At 37.6% G+C, this 21071-nt stretch overlaps 1 long non-coding RNA gene across 1 annotated transcript in view; it reads right to left on the reverse strand.

Annotated features, from left to right (window-relative positions):
- Positions 1 to 1500: 1500 nt before the first annotated feature.
- LOC112653543 (uncharacterized) overlaps positions 1501 to 21071 on the reverse strand; it is a 38583-nt gene continuing 19012 nt past the window's right edge. The window contains exon 5 of the long non-coding RNA XR_003132260.3: positions 1501 to 2359. This is a non-coding gene — a long non-coding RNA (uncharacterized LOC112653543). The remainder of the gene's footprint in view (positions 2360 to 21071) is intronic.

Raw genomic sequence — 21071 nt, forward strand, 5'->3', positions numbered from 1 at the left:
GAAAATGGCTCAGCTGTTATGATCCAGTTAGGGTTCTCCAGAAGAGGGCACTATGTTTCAAAGGTAGAACGAAAGATAAAAGGAACCCAGAACCAGACAAAGTCATTTCTCTAACCTTTCATGACTGAAGCTTTTTTTTTTTTTTTTTTTTTTTGAGGAAAGATAGGAAATTAACACAAAGCTATAAACTATACAGCTATAATTTACTTCAAATTTATTAGAGAAATATATGGTAAAATTTAAGATGTTAAGGTTTCTTGCTATAAATACCTTTTTCTTATTTTCAAAAGTCACCAATGAAAGTGCTAAAAACATTTAAATAGTCTAAACCAGGCAGGCTAGACAATAAGGCTGTGCAGCACTGTCTCAAGCACTAGCCTAGCGTGAGCTCATTGTGAACAGAATCATCTCCTGAGTGATTCCTATTAGGCCTGACGTATACATACTCATTTTAAAGGGGCTCCTGGTCTCCTTACTGAAAGTGCCCTGTAATAATTTCTCTCTCATTCTTAATGACTTGATAATAATGAAAAACTAAGTGATTGCTATTTTGAAACTATTTGGATATTATAAGTATGACACTGTAATTAAATATGGTCTATCATATTGCAGGACTTAAAATACGTTTTGATGTTTTTATTCCTCACTAATATTTGGAATGGGTCATGTTACTGGCCAGGCACTGTTTGATGAAATATGAAGTCTCTGTGCTGATACTGAACAAGGGTTTATGGGGACCCACCCATTTTAGCCATTGTCCTAGGAGCATGGGTGAAGTGCTTGGATTATAAAGCAGTTCAAACAACAACTTGGTACATATAGTTTTAATTTGATCATTTTAAACCAAAATAGTTCAGCCAAACAAGCAATTAGTTCAACCTTAAAATGGAGAAATCTCTCTTTTAAAAGCAAATTAACTGTTTGGCCAACTGGAGAGACAGGTTATTTTCAAGAAAGTAGCTAAACTGTGTCTTGTAGGTGGGCACAATCTCAGTTGTTAAAACTCTGATTCTCATTCATTCAACTGAATCAGATATATAGTCACAGACAGTTGTTTTTTTTCTTTTCCTTTACATTATGTCTATCACCTATTTCTTTTTTCTTCAAGGGTTGTGCATTTTAGTTTTCCAGTGGCCTAGCAACTATCATCTGTACAAAGAATGCAGGTTCTAAGTGGTGAGTGCCATCCTAAAAAATACAGTGACAAGTGGAAGATAAGAAAATCCTATATCATAACTTCAGGAACATCTAGGTGAAAATCTCCAGGCTGAATTTGAATTTAAGGGTGTATTGAACGTATACATTTGTAGTGGTTTTATTTTTGCTTTCTCTTGGGATATTCTAGGCCGTCTTCTCTGTTTTTTTCCTAGTTGGTGATCCAGGATTGTTACTTCAGTTAGGCCAAACTGAATATGTCGAGTTCAGAAGGCTTCATCTGTGTATCTGACTTCAACGTCCTACAAGTCTTCTTAGTCCCTGTTCCATAGACTTGGGCTTTGAAAAAACAAAACGGTAAAATGTAAACAGAAATAGCCTCATCCAAAGGTATCCCCTTGAGGCACAATTTGCAGTGTAATGAAAATTACGAAATGCAAGGGACTTGGTAAAAATCTCCTCTTATTCTCTGCTCAGTCCTCGAGAGGAACATTAACCATCCCATAAATTTACTTTGCTTGCATCAGCATTCCTGTGGCAGGTTAAAGAAGAGCTACGTTAATATTGAAGTTTCATGGTTTTCCCAAATAATTTGTCACAAGGTACAACATTACTTGGTTTAGGGCATAATATGGAGACTCTAAAATAACGCATCCTGGCCATTCAGTAAACATTCTTAATGATCTTGTTTTGAAAAGAAGAGCTGGGTAGCCCCTGTTGGCCTGTTGTTTTCCTTGCCCAGGAGATACAGCCCGGCAGACTCAGTGCAGTTAATCAGGAGTTTTGCTTAGCCCTTTGTCCTTTCTTCTGGGAGATCATTCACACGCCATCTCTCCACAGTGCTTGCCCATGTAGCAATGCATACCAACTATAACCAGGTAGGGAGGTTTAAGTGTGTCAAATCTGGCTGTGAACATTTGTACCCACCAGAGGGCCCAAGAGGGGCAACCAGCCAGCAACTCTCTTTTCATCCTTCCTCAGATTGGGCTTTAGGGAGCTTAAATCCTCCCCTGCCAATGACCCAGACCCACTGGTTCCTGCCACGTCTTCCCTGCTTGGTATACTATATTTCTGCCCAGCCTGGTTTAAGGGTTCCATGGAGATGAAGGGACCCAGATAAAGGACTGGAAGTGATGCTTGGAAGGAGACAAGCAGCAGAAGAAAGTTTTTCAATAGTCCTGCATTTGTTCCGCATCGTGAGGATCTGGGTACAAAAACATAGATAAAAATCTAACAATGGAGAAGTTGTGACAGAGGATTCAGAATAACAAAAACAAATAGTAAGATGGTAACTGGTTACTTTATTCAGAAGAAAATAAATTTCGTCCACACTAGGGATGAAATTAAGAGCAATAACAAACTAGTTAAACATTAAGGATAATATATATATTTTTTTCTTTAAAATTTGCAATAGTTTGGATGTAAAGCTTTTCCAACATAGTTACCCCACAATGTTAGTAGCACATGAATTTTAAAAATACTCAAATATAAAAAGGAGTGGGATTTACAAAGGAAGCTCACATGTAATTAAGGACTGCGCTGGAGAACTGGAATCCATACTGTGTTTAAAGGATTCAAAGCTATGTTAGTCATGAATCATGAAGTTGTAAGTGTTAAAAGCACACGTCAAACTAGTTAAAGAAAACAACAAGATTCGTTGGCACACATTCCTGGGATTGAAGAGAGATGGTTCAGATATAAGAAATTAAAATAATCAGAATGCTTTTTGTCTCCATTCTTGTTTCTACTTGTGCGTAGGTTTTATTGTAGAAATAGATTTTTTTTTTTTTCTCTTATGGCCGGGAAGAAGATTGCTGCTAGCTCAAACTTAACATCCAGCCAGATAGACTCTCAGTGGGGAAAGTCTTAATATCTCTAGATGAGTGCCAAATTCTTAACACTCCTGCTCGAGTCTTATGAAACACCCTGGGCCCGCCTCGGTTATGTGGCCACTCTGAAGTAAGGAAGAGTGCTGTGGAACAGTCCAAACCAGAACACATGGGCAAAAACTTTGTGCTGTTACCACGGAAGGGAGAAGAAATACTAAGCAGGCAAACCAAAAAATTCCCTATCACAGTGATATTTTTATTTTTATTTTTTTCATAGTGATATTTTTAATTTTAATTTTTAATATTTAATTTAATTAAATATTTTTAATTGGGTGTGATGGAAAAGATAATTTATGAACATGGTTTTGTTTAGTTTTTGGTTTTGTTTTTGTAATTAAGTGAGGCCACTTTACTGGCAAAATACCATAGAAAATATATTTTATAATTACAGGTAAAATGGAAAGAGGGTGTAGCCTACTTGTTAATGATCTTCGTGTTCAATCTTCTTTATAAATTGTTGAGTAGTTGGCATGCCTGGGTGGCTCATTCGGTTTCGTCTGACTCTTGATTTTGGCTCAGGTCATGATCTCAGGGTTGTGTTAGGGCTCCCTGGGAGTGGAGCCTGCTTAATTAAGATTCTTTCTCTCTCCCTCCTCTCCTCCTTGCTTCCTTACTCACCTGCATTCTCTCTCTCTCAAAACAAAACAAAACAAATTTTGAGTAGTTAAAAAATAAAAACTATTTGAATGTGACTACACTTGCAACTCTTAAAGACAAATGGCATTGAAGGAAAAGTATGGCAATTTCAATTAACTGACTCAAGTGGCAGCAATATGTATATGTAAATAAAGTTTTCATAACAGAAGCTTATTGATTCTGATTTGTGGTTACAGCACACTGATGTTCAACATCCAAAATGATAGGGCTGTCCCAATAACGGTCAGGGTACATAAAATGAAGGTAAGTCCTCGGAGCAGCTGCTCTCCTTTAAAATTTGCATCTACTTAATAATTATTATTAAAAACAGATTTTGAAACCTGTGCTTCTATCTGTATATAGAGAGATTTGACATATCTTCGAGGTATATATGTTCTAACCCTTAATTAGAAAAAGTTGATTAAGTCTTTACAGAGAAGATTTTTAATTTAATTTAATTTAATTTTTTATTTTACAGAGAAGGTTTTATACCTAGGTCATAGACAACAGGTAATATTACCGGTTCACATATTTGTTATTCTCAGTAGCTGTTACCAATCTTCAGCTGTTGAAAAAGGTGATTTCTAGAAGTGTCTATCTAGAAGTTAACAATTTTAACAAATTCAGGGCCAACTTTGCACCAAGTTTGTTGATATTAAAAGACATACACATTAGTGAACTGGAGGGAAATACATATTAAGATTCACCAGAGATTTTAAAAAAATAATAGTTAAAAAATACAACTTATTTTGAAAGTCTAGGAAGAAGAATATTCTTCCTCCTTGGGATAGCTAATTCTAATTTAAAAACTAATTTGTGAATTAAGAGAAAAAGTTCAGTATAGTTACTACCTGTCACCATACAAAATTATTACAGACCTTGTACAGTGTATAGAATTGTTGAATCACTGCGTTGTACACCTGAGACTAACATAACATTATATGTCAATGTATACTTCAATTTAAAAAAGAGAAAGTGACAGAAAGGAAAGCTTGCTTTCTTTTTATTCTCCTTAGTCCATGAAAAAAAAATTAAGTGAAAACTGACAGCTGCATAGCCTCATATTTTGTTTCTCTTTTGATGTAGAATTTCACATTTATAATAAATAATATTTCTATTAAAGTATATATATTTCCTAATGAAGAAACTCTTCAGAATATATAAATGGACTTTTGTAGTCACATGAACCTCTAATTATTTTATTTTGGTGATGCTGCTAGATCCATCTAACTTTAATATATTTCTCATGATTAATCTATTGAACCAGAAATTATTTTTTGCCCCAATAACTTCATGAGATCTTATCAAATTACTCTGGTTCTTTTGTAGCTACAAAAAAAGGAAAATAAAAATTTTTAGGAAGGATATTCCATATACTTTTCAATAATACTGACAATGTAGCTTCCTAAAAACTATTTAAAGATAATATAAAATGTATATTTAGATTGTCTATTAACTCCCTGAAATAAGTCTGTTTAATAAATGATCAGGTTACATGAATATTGTATTCATTTAACAAATATTTATTGGGCACCAATTTTGTGGTAAGTCCTATTGATGCCCTGGGATCACAGTCATAGTCATGAGCATCTGTTGTGTGGATCTTAGGTTTCCAGATGACAGGTAAATGAATAAATAAGATACTTTCAAATGATGATAAATGCGGTATAGACAATAAAGTTGAGTAATGGGATAGTGTGTGCTCACGTTTGAACCTCAGATCCTTGGTTTAGGAAATGAGACTACTTTAGATTAGTCAGGAAAGGCCTTTCTGAAGCATTAATACCATCAGGAATCACTTAATTTACTCTTTCATCAGTGTTTTGGAAAGTACAACGTCTATATCCAAAGGGGAGATCAGAAATGTAATTAAAGATTTACCATTGAAAAATCATCAGGCCTCGACTAGATGGTTATAAGGCTCTGATCTGTTTATAGTGAAAATGACCCTGCTGACAGCTAGTTTGTGATAGTGGAACTGAGAATTGAAACAGAAACCACAACTTCTCGAAGGATACTGCATCATGCCTTGCAAAACAGATAAGTTTGCTTCTGAGTGAAACTATGAGGTCTGTTATGGATATAACACCAGTTTGTTCAGACCCATTACATTTAAGGGTAAGACCACAGGCAATCTGATCCAATAGCAACTCCTCAGGAATTCTCTAAAGAAGAACCACTGACTACTCTAGTAATTCCCTAGTTTATGAATTGACCAATCTTGCCTACACCATCCTATTTCTAATGCCAGTCTCCCAAACCTTGCAAAATTCTTTCCCAGCTTCCTACTTTTGATAGACCCATTTCCCTAAGGTATGCAGTCTTGCAGGTCATTAGTGAAGCACCTACTTGTGCTGAATGCAGGTGTATTCTAGGTGATTTTTGACTGCTGGGAATTGACAAAAGGTAATTCCTATACTATTTTAAACTATTCCAGATCATTTACCACCTTCCTTTAGAAAGCAGAAATTCAATAGGTGGATAGCAGTTAGAATATCTAAAAAGAACTTCCTTCTGTTAACCAGCTCCCGGAAGAAATTAGAAAGGATATATTTTTTCATTTCAGCTTTCTGAAACAATATACAAGTACACATGATAGCAGAAATGCTGAATTGTCATCATGTATTTGAAATGTTCCAAGGTTCTGAAGCAATGTCATTAAAACTTGAGTATACCATGAATATCTTCTGTCATAGGGCTATTGGTTACCAGGTTAACAACTCTTGGATTCAATGAATGTGCATTAGATAATTACAAAGATGTGGAATTTCAACTTTTAGAACATATCTCTTGGCTTTGAGAAACCCAGGTGTTTGGAGCTAACGAGCTCTGCTGTAGCATGACCCTTGTATTTAGGAGACTCATCCCTAGTATCCAATTTATTCTGAGGAAAACCAGCTGACTCCTTTAGTTGGCATTGTAAATTGGAAGAGTGCTCGTTTGGTGAGCAGAGCAATGTCGCAAGCAATTCCATCTCGTGTAAGTAAAGCAGTGCACGTCTCTGTGAAGCCCCTCTGGGACCAAGGCCAAGTAACCAGCAGGTGTGTTGCACAGAGCAGCAAAAAGGGCAGGAGCTCTGCAGAGTGCATAGCTCCTCGCATCTACTTGGAGAGTAAAGCTGAGTCAACCAGAATGTTATTTTCCTTAGGGAAAGCCAACCTATACAAAGGTAAGTGGAATGTAACAGGCTTTAGGACGATGCTTCTCAACGTTGGCTGCACAGTGCACACATCTGGAAGCTTCAAAAAAATTCCTGATGCCCACGGGCACCTGAGTGGCTCTTCCATTAAGCCTCCAACTCTTGATTTTGCTCTGGTAGTGACCTCGGGGTGGTGAGATCCAGTCTTGTGTCAGGCTCTGTGCTGAGCGTGGAGTCTGCTAAAGATTCTCTCTCTCTCCTCTGCCCCTCTCCCCCCACCCTCTGCTCACACACACACACACACACACACACACACATGTTCTCTCTCTTTCAAAAAAAAAAAATTCCCAATGCCCCAATCACACTCCACACCAATTAAATCGCAGTCTCCAAGGATGAGACCCAGGCATTTATTAAAGTTCCCCAGAGAATTACAGTATGTGGTCACAGCTGAGAACCACTCTTTAGGAATAAACTGACTTCAGTGCAGTAGGATGTCACTTAGAAAAACAATAGAATATTTCAGAATGGGTAAAACATACCAATAGAACCTCCCCTTTTCCACCCTACCCACCCACCCCCTGCCCCGCAACAAACAGGCAAGCAGCTTCTTACAGCTTTGTGTTAAAAAGGGTATTTCTGGGTGGTGGTGCTAAAGGGTATAGGAACACATTTGAAACCATCCTATTAGTCAACATCACGCTCAATGCCCTACCAGTCAGTTCTACATTTGCCCCTTTTCTCTACCAGACATAATTAATTTCGAGCTTGAAATTTTGTGAACTTTCTAACATATGAAACATCTGTATTGATTAAGCATGTTGAGTAATCAGTATTTATCCATTTTAAATTTTTTCCTTTTTGAGTATAATTGACACACTATGTTACATTAGCTTCAAGTGTACAACTTAGTGACTTGGCCGTTCATACACCGTGCTGTGTTCACCACGAGGGTAGCTGCCCTCTGTCTTGTTAAATTGCTATTCTGATATCATTGACTGCATTCTTTATAGGCTGTACCATTTACTTCTGTGACTTATTCAGTCCAGAACTGGAAGACTGCTTCCTCTTCTATTTCCCTTTCTCCTATTTTGCCAAACCTCCCACCACCCTCCCCTCTGGCAACCATCAGTTTGTTCTCTGTATTTATACCTTTAGTGCTGCTTTTTTGTTTATTCATTCTTTTTCTTTTTGATTCCACTTATGAGTGAAATATAGGGTATTTGTCTTTCTCAGTCCGACTTATTTTGCTTAGTATAATCCTCTCTAGGTCCATCTATGTGTCTCAAATGGCATGATCCCATCCTTTTTTATGGCTGCATAATATTCCATTGCATGTGTGTACATGTATGTGTGTGTATCACATTTTCCTTATCCATTCACTTATAGGTTGGCACTTAGGTTGCCCACATCTTGGCTGTTGTAAAGAATTCTACAATAAACATAGGGGTGTATATACCTTCTCAAATTAGTGTTTTCTTTTTCTTTGGGTAAATACCCAGTAGTGAAATTACTGGATTTTACGGTATTTCTAGTTCTTTTTTTTTTTTTTTAGGAAACTTGATACTATTTATACAGTGGCTGTACCAGTTTACATTCCTACCAACGGGTTTCACTTGTTAATCAGTATCTATGAAAGAACAGAATTTCTAATTAATTTGACAGGATTTTCAGCTTGTATTATTAGAATGCTCTTCTAGTGGTTATCACTGGGTTATTTTTCGTTGGAAGTTGTGTTAAGTCTTTAACCAACTGGTAATTTAGTGATATTTATAAGTATCCGCTTGGTTAGTAGTTTGGGTTTTTGTGTTAGATCTGCTTGAATTCTGGTTAGCTGTGCGTTCTTTGTAAATTAAGTACATCTCTTGCCTCCTTTTCTCTATATCTGCAAAAGTGGGATATGTATGTCTAATGCACGGAGTATAGAGTTAAATGACAAAGCACATGAAAAGTGCTTTGCAAAGTGCCTGACAAATAATAAGTACAAGTGATAGCCATTGTTATTCAATTTTAGTAATACTATGCACATTGCTAGAATCAGGAGTAACAAAAGGCTCTCATTTCTGTATATCAAGGAGAGGATTGAATATTTATTACATACTTTGAACAATGAGAATATATCAAACTTTGGGCCAAGAGTCTTATATAGATTTCTCATTTCATCTTGCGTGAAGTAGATCTTATCATCCCAGCTTTATAAATGGAACCCTCATGACAGGGAGATTAACAGCACATCCTAATTTTATGCCAGTGAGCACTTTTATTGATAGTTTAGCAGCAACCACCTTAATAATGAATCCCCACAAACTCTTGCCTTCATAAGAATTTAAACAATAGGAGATAGTAGTGCATCATGTGGAATATTTCATATGGTTCTCCTTGTGATTTTTTAATGTTAGAGCCTAAGATAAGGGAAGTCCAGCAAATGTGGGAATATTTCCATGAGCAGCAGTAAGGCTCTCTCCTTATTCAGAAAGCAGAGGAGAAAGTGACGTGGAGATGTTCAGAATGGTGGCCCCCAAACCTACGAGAGACCTGAGGGAAGGACCACTGTGCTGGCCAGAATGACCCCATCACAGACACAATTTGATTTCTAACTTTGGTCAAACTTTTTCCTAAGAAAAGTAATCCGAATGGACCAACTGGATCTTAAATGAGCAAAGAGAAACAATCGTCCCTTTGTACTTTGGCTCCATTTCTCTCTGCTTTGTCGACTTCGGAGGAGATGCATCACAAGCAGGCCTATTTTAATTAATAGGAGCTGGGAGCCTGAACACGTGCAAGGGAGGCACTTACGTGAGTGTAGAGGTGTTGAGAATATTTTGTTTGATCTAATTATGCTTTGAGGCCCTACTTGTCTGCTAGTATTCTCTGTAAAAATAAGATAAATCATTAATAAGGAAGCCCGGTGGAGATGGAGTTTTGCCTAAGAGGCTCATGATTGTAATATTCATCACTATCCCATCCACCCTGAGTAAGAATATCCAGATGGCGAAATCCATTCTCCTGTGACCAGAACTGTGAGTCCTTTCTGCCAAGTCTGTCTTTCTTTGTTTTATGTACTACACCTAAAATAATAAGGCTCATTTTTTATATTATTATTAGTGCCTGGTATTAGTGTTCTTAATTTGGTTGAAATTTGATCTATAATTCCTCAGTTAATCCATATCTTAATTTGACATCTCCTAAAAAAGCAGAGTCTGAGGAAAGGGTTTGTGTGTCCGTGGTTGTTTGGGAGGCAGAATGATAGCAGTGAGGGTGACACCAAACAGGGAGGCAGGGAAGGCTGAGACAAAGCTGAGTTACTGAGATGGCCATTGGCTGAGGTCCCAAGGGCTCCATCCTTCCCAGGAAGTGTAGACTATCCCAGCACTGTCTACCTGAGGGTGCACAGGACAAAGCCTTTGCCCTTTGCTCTCATACTGCACTGATGGAGGGTAATTGGGGGTTAACTACTCCCCAGTTGCACTTGGGTGTGTGCTGATCCTGCAGGACTCTAAGGGCACAGAATTGGAAGGCTCTGGGGGGGGGGGGTGTTGCTTGAGGCAAGGTGTTGTCAACATGAGTGAGTCAAATAAATCCTTAACTGATCACCAGAGCCATGGCTGGAATTAGTGGTGAGGCCTGAAGAAAACGAGAGAAGGCATCTGGGTTAGGCAAACAACACTTTTTTTTTTTTTTTTTTTTTTGGCAAACAACATTTTTATGACAGTTCAAACTGGATTTGAATCTGGACTCCTAACTTGCTCTGTGAGTCATTTTGGAACCATTCTTTATCATTGTTATGTCTCAGTTTACTCATTGTAAAATGGAAATAGTTCTGTGTGTGTGTCAGAGCAACGGAGCTGCTTATTAGCACCGCTAAAATTGCCTGGAAGATTCTAAGTCACGTAGAAGAGCTGGTTTGCAATCGCATCACGTAGCTTTAAAAAAGCTGATCAAAATTATTTCTGTTGAACCATACAGCAGTCATTGCTTTGACTACGGGTGAGGATTGTATTTATTTCATAAGGACCTTGAGACACAGTGAGATTATATGATTTGACTAAAGTCTCTTACCTAGTAAGTGACAATGCTGGTTTTCTGCCTCTTTAAGTGTTTAGTTTTGTGTTGCTTTTTAAAAAGTTTTTAGTAAATATTAAAACTGCTAAATTGGCCTATAATTTGCCAATTATAATTTACTTACAAATACAATTTATAGCTCAAGGCTTAACTACAGTGGACTAATATCTGTTTACTTACTGAACTTGGTGAGTAGCTCCTTCCCTGTCCAGTGTTGAGAATAGGGCAGGGCCTTGCCAAGTGATTTTCCCATGCCAGAGTTCACTATGGAAGGACCAGTGTAATTACTTCCACTGACTTTTGGATCTTAATTGAGTTAACGATTCCTATAGTCTGCCTTAAATTAAGTTCTTAGGAAGCAATTTAGTTGTTAAATGATTCAGATTAAGTACGCAAATTTAGATGTTAATTTTTGGACTACCTCAGTAACAAAAAAGTATACAAAACAGGTAATAATTGAAAGAGAAACAGAGATATATAAACTTCATTAATCTAAAATTCACCATTCAACAGGAATGTTAGTGAATATATTAATTTTATGAAGACTATTCTTTGTATTCATTTAAAAAGTGCTTTGCAGTTCTATACCACAGCTTAACAAGTAGCATCATCTTCTTTTTAAACATTTTGTTTATTATATGCCCAGCCCTGCTCTAAGAATCTTATGTATACTAACTTGTTTAATCTTTATAATAGCCTTCTGAAAAAGGAATGATTATTATTTGTTTGTTTTGAGAGAGAGAGAGACAGAGAGAGAGACAGAGAGAGAGACAGAGAGAGAATTTCAAGCAGACTTCCCACTGAGTTCAGAGCCTGACATGGGGCTTGATCTCACAACCCTGAGGTCATGACCTGAGCTGAAATCAAGAGTCAGATGCTTAACTTACTGAGACACCCAGGTGCCCTGAGATAGGAACAATTATTATACCCATTTTATGAAAGAGGAAACCGAGGTACAAAGAGGTTAATTGACTTGGTGAGGGTCACATAGCTAGTAAGTGGCAAAACTTTGTGGTAGGGCTTTAAAATCTTTACCCTTAATCACCTTGCCTTAGGTGAATTCTGAAAGAAAAATATCAGAGTTCCTATTGAGTTTACTAAGCACAGGTGATTCCAATTAGGGATGGGCTTTTCTTTGTTGGATTCTCCCAAGACTCCTTTAAGTAAGTGTATATAGTAGAACTTTTTATTGATATGTTTAATAAGATACATGAAATGGGCTACTACAGATAAAATATTCTGAGATGCCTGTTTTATTTTATCTATTCAGTTGTCCTGATAAAAATTTTCATATTTTAGATCATCTATATTGTCTTTGGGTTGCTAGGGTCAGAAGTTCGATTAAATTGTTTTTTTGCTAGGGTCAGAAGTTTGATTAATTTTTTTTTAAAAAAGATTTATTTATTTATGTATGAGAGACACACAGAGAAAGAGAGTGTTGCAGAAACATAGGCAGAGGGAGAAGCAGGCTCCATGCAGGGAGCCCAACGTGGGACTCGATCCTGGGTCTCCAGGATCAGGCCCTGGGCTTAAGGCGGCGCTAAACCTGCTGAGCCACCAGGGCTGCCCAGATTAAATTGGTTTAACAAAAAGTAAGTTTATTGGCAAATATAACTGATAATCCGAATGATTGGTGCTGGTTTAGGACTTGATTCTATGCTGGACATTTTTTTTTTCTCCATCTCTTGTCTCTGCTCTTCTCTATTTTTCCCTTCAGGCAGGCTTTCTATATGTGGTGTCAATGTTGACCTTGGAGACAGCAGAGTTGTATAATTGGAAGGAGAGCTCCTATCATCCAGGCTTCATATTAATTGCCAGAAAAGAACTAAGTGCTCTGCTTGGGTCGAGTGTCTGCTCCTGGAATAATCATTAATTCCAGAGGACTGTGGTGCTTGCTTGACCAACCTGGGTTGGTTGGGATTTACACGTGGTTGGAATCACATCAAGTGGGTGACCATGCAATTCCCCCAAGAAACAGAGGATTCAGCTGCCAGAGGAGGAAAAGCAATGTGTGTCCCTCATAAGTCACAGTTGTTTGAAATTCCAAAATCTTCAGGTACTTTCAGGTATTTCATGACAATGGTAACTGCAATAGATATTGCTGGACCCTATTTTCTTATTTTTCCAGAAAGCAAGATAGTGAAGAGGAACAGTAGTTAACCTGTTCATTATCATCTTCATTAAAGGAGCAAAATAAAAACATGTTTTTTTGGTTATTTATGATGAGTCTTAATTTGTTTCAGGTGATCAATATAAGTAAGCTGTTTAAAGTTAAAATAGTATAATATAACCTTATTGCAACATATATTATACTGTATATAAAACATGCCTAAAGATAAGTGAGCTCACCCCTTCTCCATGCTTATTTTTTTTTTCACTCTTTCTTTAGACTCACTTTTATTCTAGCCAGGAAAATGTATTGAATTTCCCCAAATGTGCTCTCATTTTATATATTGGCATGCATTTATGTGCTGTTCTCTTACTGCAGTGTCAGTCCTTATCTGCCAAACATACTCTTGATTCTAAGGAAATCTACTCCGTCTGCAGTCCTTAGAGCCTTGCATTGACCTAACTCCTTATTCCCACCCCACTGCTCCAGCAATAGCTTTTTAGACTAGGGAATATGCATGTCTCAATTAATACAGCAACCTCTCTATGAGAGAGGTAGTATTGTTATTCTTAAATTACATTTGAGGAAACCAAGGCACTGAAACATTTCAGAGTTGGATCATGATGGAGTCAAGATTAGTGTCCAAACGCATATTTTTAATCACTCTATTTTCTCTCACTCAGGATGCTTATTGAGCGAATGGATTAATGGTTATTGAAAACTAGCCCTAATACTATGCCACAACTGACTAGAAAAAATGAGTTAAAATTTAAAAAAATAAGAAAAACAAAACTGTTATTAGATTCACTGAAAAAGAAACAGAGAAGCCAATCCTTCCACATTGTGTGAACGCAATGTTGATTGATCAGAGCTTTTAGAATAATGTGAGGTATTTTTGTGGAGCAAGATTTGTTTCTTGGAGAAAAATTCGATCTATTAGAATCAAAGCATTTGATTTAACATACAAGTGCAGACACATGTGCACACACACAACCACTTTTCTAGGATGACCTGTAAATTCAGTATATGCATTTAATATTTAATTTTTTCCTTGAGGCAAGAGTCAAGCTTATGTAACATACATGCATTTATTTTTTTCTTTCACAAAATGTCACTTCATATGTGTCCTTTGACATGTCAGGGCAAAGGCTTCTGATAGTGCTGCTGAATCAGTAACTGCTTTGATTGGAAATTCAGCCGTGTTTAGTGAGGTGTGATATATAGCTAACTACTGACAACTGGCCACGTGTACTTTTGCCTAAATAGCCCTAACTTTGAAGGCAACCACTTTGAATGTATTGGATAATGATAAGATGGGGAGGGGAAATAAAGAAGAGTTGATGGAACCATGCAAAGCCAAACCAAACCTACAATGCCAAACAATTCTTAAGAGCAATCCAATGGTCTCTGCAGGAGCAGAATTTGTTTCTGAAAATTAATAGGTTTTAGACTCCAAATAGCAAAGTAGTCTCACTATATTCCATATCCAGGAGAACCTTCTCGGATACCCATGTAACAAGTATCTTTATAGAATGTCAAATTTAATCTCCTCATTTAAAAGGTCATTATTCATTCCAATTTATTGGTCTCTCCCAAGATAATACTAAATGTTTCTATTTTTATCTGAACTCTGCCAATTACCTGATGAATCTTTGTCCCTTCAATTCCATTATTCACTACCAAGCACTTCATCGCCTGTCCTTTATTCTTTAGGCAAATCACTATTTTTGACTTTCCATATTATATATTTGGGGATCAATTGCAAATAAATAGTCATGGAAAAATAATTTTACCTTTGTCTTGGGTACTTTTTTCACCATCTTCATAAAATACTTAACATCAGGTCTTCAGAATCATGTTTCTAAATCCTTAACACGTTAAAACTCCTCAACATTTACGCCCTCTTCAGTTTGTTCACTTTACATAAGATACAGAGTAATGAGAAAGACTCATGAATAATTGTCTCCTAACCCTCGCGACTCTTTTCTCCAATGAATCCCTTATTATTTTGACTAGTTCACCCCACGGAAAAATAAACTGGTGCTGGCTGTCTGCAGTGTACTCACATATTCCTATTTCAGTGGCCTTTCACTCCTTTCTCTATAATGACACGGGTTTGTCTAGGAGACTACAGCTACAGATGATAATTAAAAGGATCCTATTGAGGGCTGAATTTTACACCCTCAAAATTTATATGTTCAAGTCCTGACCCTTGGCGCCTCAGAATGTAACCTTAGAGGGAATAGAGTCATTGTGCATGTAATTAGTTTAGATAAGTTCATACTGAAGTAGTGTGGCCGCTAATCTATGATTGGAGCCCTTTTAAAAATGGGAGATTTAGACACAGATATGCACACAGAACAATGCCATGTGAAAGTGAAGGCAGAGTTAGGGTTGAGGCTTCTGGTACAATTCAGAAAAGGCCATAGATTGTCAGCAAACCATCAGAAGCTAGGAGAGACTGGTAGCATCGATTCTTTCCCACAACCTTCAGAAGGGATCAAGTCTGCTGACAAACTTCTAGTGTTAGATTTCTAGTCTTCAGCACTGTGAGACAATAAATCTCTGTTGCTTAAGCCATCCAGTTTGTGGCACTTTGTTACAACAGCCCTAGAAAATTAACACAGACTTGGAAGACCTGATCCTAATGCACGCAGACATTGATGGGAATCTTAAAGTCCTCCAACTTGAGCTCATATCAACCCTCCAAAATTACAATATTACCATTTGACAAATTCCCCAAACTCAACAGAGCCTGTATCTAGAAGCCAATGGTCAGAAAGATCACTAATGTCAAGTGGTATTTTTAGTGCTAGGTTTTAGAGCTGAAGCAACTCTTCAGACCTGAACTGTTAATATTATTGATAGGCCTTTCCTACACTCCCAACCAAGTTTCCTTTGAGGGAAGAAATCGTCACAATTCTGTTCACCACCTACCTTTCCTGGTTTATATTTACAGGACTCCTCCTAAACCTTGCCTTAATCACACCATTACTCCTGTCTTCATGGTGAGAGATGTAGGCCTGGTTCTGGTGATCTGCCCATGTGTAGGAATGTGAGTAGTAGAGGACTGGCAAGGTGGGAGAGTAGAATTGCCTTTTTTCCCCTCACAAAAGAACAATGCTAAACAACAACAACAACAACAACAACGAACAATGCTTACCTACACATGGGTTCATGTGTAGCTTATGCGTTCAACTGAAATAACTTGAACAAGAAGTACTCTGCCCGGGGATAATAACTCCTTATGAATTCCAACTTTTTGTGTTATGTACTGCATGAGGGATTTTGCCTACGAATTTCTAGTTGACCCTAATAATGACCATTGTTTTCATCAATTACCAAACACCTACAGTGTGTTTGGGCTGTAGTAGGTTTTAATACCCATAATTTTAATTTTTACCTTGTACCGAATTAGGCATTAATCTCCATATTTTACAAATAAAGAAATGGAAGTTCAGAGATGTTAAATATTTATATTGTCAGGGCAGGAATTTTTACTGACAAGATTAATGCTGTAACAAGCTAGGACAAAGGTATAAATATAAAAAGACAAAAAAGAAATTCAATGAATAGAAGTTTCTATTTACATTGTCTGTAGACAAAGAGACTTATTGCCCTTTTGGACACATCAATGACCAACAGTACCTCAAATCTTAAAGTAACACAATAATGCGCCTAATTCTTTCTTCATGTAAATCACTAAACTTTTTTTTTTTTTTTTTTTTTTTTTAAGATTTTATTTACTTGAGAGAGTGTGTGAGCAAGCAGATGCAGGTGCAGGGGAGGGGCAGAGGAAGACACAGACTCCCTGCAGAGCAGGGAGCCTGAGGCAGGACTGGATCCTGAGACTCTAGGATCATGACCTGAGCCAAAGGTAGACACCTAACTGCTTAACTGACTGAACCACCCAGGCACCCCTTAACTCACTAAACTTTTAACATTTCCCCACTTCCCGCTCAAAATGTTTCTGTCTCTTTCCCACCTACCGGTACTCTCTCCCTCCCTTTGTCCAGGCATGGCCATGGCCTGAAATGCCAAGAAGACAGGCTGATTGTACCAGCAATACCTCCCTCTTTGTGGCTCATACCACCATGACTGTACATTTTTTCCCCATTATTTTGGACAAGTGGGTCTTTACTGCAACTCTGAGAACTGATTTCTAGCAAAATTTTGCAATACCCCTTTGAATTACTATGACATGCAATAGACGGTGGTTAAACCTGCTGTCCTCAAGACTGTAGAAAATGGCGTTTCCTGAAGGTTAATATTATTTGTAGTAAGAAGATTTCCCCAGAGGTGCTGTTTCACTGTGGAATACCCTAGATTTATGGCATGGTTTCAGGCAAGGTTCTGGTTTCTTTCTCTCAACACCCTCTTAAAAATTCATGAATCAAAACACAGATTCAGAAATTAATGGAAGCATGAACTGAAAGAGCACAATTCCAAAAGCCAAAAGCCAGCTTGTCTTTTACTATAAAATAGACAAAAAAATACTCTCAGTGGAAACTTAGTTTAGTTTAACTACTCAAATATTCTAAGGATTATTGACACTTTTAATGGATTCTTTCTGAAGTAGTTAATAAAAACTTCTGTTGCAAGATTAAGAAAAAGCAATAAATTAGAGCTGATGAAGTGTAAGTAAAGTGGTCATTCCTTATTTGAGGGAAATTCTCCAGTGCCAAATAAAGTGACTATCTAAAACAGGGTTGTCAGTGTTGAGATGATGAGTGACACTAACGAGTTAAATTATGTTTTTCTGCAAGTCTGGTAATTTCTCATTCTTTACTTTCAACAGAATTGAAGGAGGACTTAATTAAGTTTTCAGCTGATCGATCATTAGAAATAATTAAGGATGATGAGAGGATTGATTCTGCATCCCTATCTACCTCTATATGTGAACAAGTTCTTTAGCTTGTTATGTGTACCTGGTCAACATTTAAAAATTATTTTAATGTATTTATATATTTATTTTGTACATATATATATTTATATGATATAGATGTATATTTGTTTTGTTTTGTTTTTGTATTGGGGATGGTAGGTATCAAGTTGCTTTAGGATCCAGTCTCAGAAGGTAGCAGGCTTCACTCTGGATGTAGTCCAAAGCCCACTCACATTCAAGGGGGAAGATACATAGATCCCACCTCTCGGTGAAGAGCTGCCAATGACACATTGTGATAGAGTTTGTTGGGTGGTATGTATTATTGCAACCATCTTTGAAAAATATAAAATACTACATATTGTGAGAAGGGAAAATCCTACAATTTTAAATTTACAAGCAGTTTTTTTTTTTGTTGTTGTTGTTTCTATAAATGGGGAAGATTTGAGATCAGCTATTTCTTTTGTTTTAGGGGAGAAATCTAAACAGTTTAGTAGGGCTTTTCCTATGGTAAGCCAATATTCCATCCTGAAATGAAGGAATATAGTATAGTGAGGAGGGAAATTACTCTGCATTATAAATAAAGGTTTTTCCTACTAAGAAATGGAGCCACATCTCTGAAGTTTGTTCCCTTTCAAAATGAAAAACTCTCCATTTTAACTTCTTATGGAGTCCTTGGGGGAGTCCTGGTCCTGAATTCTGAGCAGGACAGTCATGCTGAAGGAGACTCATATGAGTAGGAGCTAAATATAATATGGCAGGATGCTGGGAACTAAGGGTAGAGAAGTTCACAGGCAGTTATGTTGGAATAGTTTGGTGGGGATTCTTGGAACGGTTATTTGTAATGTCTAGTTTTGAGAATTTTTTGTTGTTTTGTTTTACTAACTCTGTCTTCTAATACGCTGAAGACTACAGTAGAATTTTGGTTTATATTATCTTTTTTTTTTTTTTTTTTTTTTTTTTTTGTGGAATTGGGAATGGGCTTTTGTGAGGATATGTGAGGATAACCAACTTGTCCTGGTTTGCCCAGAATTTTCTGGTTCTACTCCTGAGGTTCCCATATTTCAGGAAATCTTTCAGACCCAGGAGAATCTGGATGATTGGTCACTGTAGCTGGAATCAACATTGGAGGTTAACTTGTTGGGAGAGAAGTGTGACAGCTTGGGGAAAGCTGGCTTCAGGTCAGTCAGTGGCAACCTTCGTAAGAGATGGGCCATACTCGAATCAGAGGTCAGTTCAGGTTTCAAGCAAATGTTCAGAAGAGGTATCCAAATCTTTGAAATAGGCAAAAGAGATTACTGGGCTTCACTTCAGTGTCATGGTAGGTACTGAAGTTCACAGAAATATTATCTAATTCTCTAGAGGTGAGTACTTTGGCTTGACTTGTTATTTTAAGAATGATAATGATAACTCATGTCTCTATAAAGGTTGTTATTAACTTGTAGAAGCTGATATGCATAATTATTTTCTGATAGCAGTACAAATGAATTTTGTTCAAGAGATGAAATGATTTCTGTCTGATAGAAAGAGATGAACCCCAGGGGTTGCAGTTTTAGTGCCCTGCAGAATATTAACAAGTTTTATATTTTAATTACTATTCTTATTCTACTCTCCTACCTTTAAGCCACTATAAACACTTTGATTTTTTGCAATTCGTTTTTTGAACCAGTGTCACCATCTTGCTGGTTCCCTTATTAATGAGATAACTAAATATTTGATACTGCTAACTTCATTTGGGTGAGCAATATTTTCAACATTTTCACTTTATATTTCATCATAAAAATCATACTTTGACAGTAGAGATTTGTAGAATGTGCTAAGAAATATCCCAAAAAATTCTTGGAAGGAGAGAACCTCCAAGTAAAAAAGTCTGGGTTTCCCACATCCTCTCTCTCAATCCCAGGGCTGAGGAGACAATGAACATGAGATTATAGATAAGAGATCAGTTGTTCCTAGAGTGAGGAGACCTTCCTGTCTCCCCATCCTCCCTGCCAGCCCCCTCAGGACTTCATCTTTCTCCCCACCTACAAGTCTCCCCTCTTAGAGACTTCTATTAGTGATGCTATGGTGCTATCTAGGTAGGGCAGGTCTTCAGAGCACTCAAACCAAAGCAACCGTAAGTCAACACTTTCTCTTACTAATATAGACCTCTTCTTAAAGCTCAATTATATCACATAACATAGTGCTCCTAAAAGAGTCTGCGTCACTTCCCTCTGTCTTGCCAAAGATGCTTTCCTAGGAAGGAGTTGGAGATGGAATCAGAATCAGAATCGAACTATATGTACACATATATATGTATTTTGTATATATTGTCAGGGTCCTAAGAGGAAAACAAAACCAGAGACCACTGTACATGGTTTTACAAAAAGAAGTTAATACCAGGAATTGGTAATAGATAATGGAAAGATTGAAAAACCAAGTAGGGAACAGTGAGGCCCTCCAGAAATTAGCAAGAGCAAGAAACTGCTCCACCATTCCTGCTGGATGGACACAGAAAGAGAAGGCAGTGTTCCTGAAGCTCACTGGCTGGTGTTGAATGGCAGGAAATGGATCCATGTGGAAGATGGATCTGTTGGTAGAGAAGCTGCCATGACAAAAAGAGGGAGAGAAACACCCTGATTTCTTCCACCTTTCCACCTTCCCACTGGCCAATCTAACAGGGAGCTGTTGCTTACAAAGCCTGGGAACTGCAGCCTGCAGGGCCAGCCCCTTTGAGAGGAGAAAAGAACAGCAGAAGAGTGAAGGAGGATAAGAGGTGCACCAAATATACATGCATTATTTAGTGGGACCCACAGTAGATCAATAAATGTTAAATTCCCACTTCTTCCAGTTTTCAATTTCATTGGTCATTTAGATTCTTTATCTGATTACTAGAGATGTAAAGAAAGGTAGGCTTTTCCACCCACAGATTGATTTATTTGAGAGAGAGTGTGCATGCTTGCGCGCTTGCACATACAATTGAACACCTGCAAGTGGGTGCCCATATGTGGGGAGGGGCAGAGGGAGAGCATCTCTAGCAAATTGCTCTTTGGAGACCAACTAGGGCTGGATCTCACAACCCAGGAGATCATGACCTGAGCCAAAACCAAGAGTAGGACGCTTAACCGCCTGAGCCACCCAAGCACTCCACAAAGTGCTTTTATAATATGCCCCAGGACCTGAATTACGTAGAAACATCTATGAATACAAACAGGTGTC

The sequence above is a fragment of the Canis lupus genome, chromosome 3 (assembly GCF_003254725.2).
Source record: "Canis lupus dingo isolate Sandy chromosome 3, ASM325472v2, whole genome shotgun sequence".
NCBI classification, from domain to species: Eukaryota; Metazoa; Chordata; class Mammalia; order Carnivora; family Canidae; genus Canis; species Canis lupus.